Below are 1180 nucleotides of genomic sequence, written 5' to 3' on the forward strand. Positions count from 1 at the left end.
CAAAAATCATGTGAGTGAATATGAACTAAAATCGAGTGATGTTGGTAAAGCTTAGTCGTCATAAATTTACCTATTTTAATTATTCAAAATTCAGAAGCATGACTTATTAATGCCTACTTATCAGCAGCTCTTGAGTTCATCATACTCTCACTAAATTGTCTTTTGCCAAAATTTTTAAGTAGTTTAATTTATAATCTTTATGGATGAGATGGAAATTCTTGCAAGCAGTTCTTAACATAGTGGTCAAGAGATGAAGCAGTCAGCTCTAAACTATGTAGTTTACATACTTCTTGGGTGTCTCAGACTTGGCAGTCACTTAGAGTAAGCAATGCCCCGTTCTTTCATTCCTACCTTAAAGTTTACTAGCAATGGTGTTTCCAATGTTAAGAAAAGATGGCAACCCTCAAGGTAAATGCAGGTTCCACCCTTCATTTAATCTCAGATCTAAGCAGTAATACACACGTCCTGTTAGAGTGCAGCCCGGGGCTGTGTTGCTATAGAGAGGTTGCACCCCATGGAAACTGCTGATTTTTTTTTTCTCCCGTGCATATCACCACTTATGTCTGTGCTGTTATTCCTTGAAGTTGCACTGAACTTTTCATTTTGACCATTTTAGGAGAGTCCAGTGCTTTCCATGGCTCTTAGCAGCTTTTTGTTTTGTTTTGTTTTGCTTCACAAATGTTAGGGTATATTTCAGAACTCTGGTTTTGTGGTACCTAAAAAAGTAGCTTCTGACAATCTGATCTCAAAATGATGTTGTAATCCTTCTTCTTAACTGCTTTAGAAATGTCATCCATTTCCAGTAGAGCTGGAGAGCTTGTGTTATTGGTCTTACTTGTAATCTCTCTGGAATTCTGCTTTGCCAGTGAATGTGACCTTAACTAGCCCAGGAGATGAACGTGAATGCTTATGTTTTAAGTTCTCTGAAAATGTATAGCCTGTCTCACAAGCATAAACTGTCTACATTCTTGTCATATTCTGCCATCCTGGATTGTATGTTTGTTTCCATATGCAACATCTTTCAGTAGAGCTTCTGGAGGCGTATTACTGCCTTTAAAGCAGGCTTGAGTTTCCTAATAGAAATTTATATTTTTCCCTTCTGCCATCATCCACTTAATAGCTGTTTCACAGAAGTACTGCATTCTCATGAGTGTTCCAATTTAGCCTCAGTGGAGGGGGT

Source organism: Myodes glareolus, chromosome 16 (genome assembly GCF_982192425.1).
Source record: "Myodes glareolus chromosome 16, mMyoGla1.1, whole genome shotgun sequence".
Taxonomy (NCBI): domain Eukaryota; kingdom Metazoa; phylum Chordata; class Mammalia; order Rodentia; family Cricetidae; genus Myodes; species Myodes glareolus.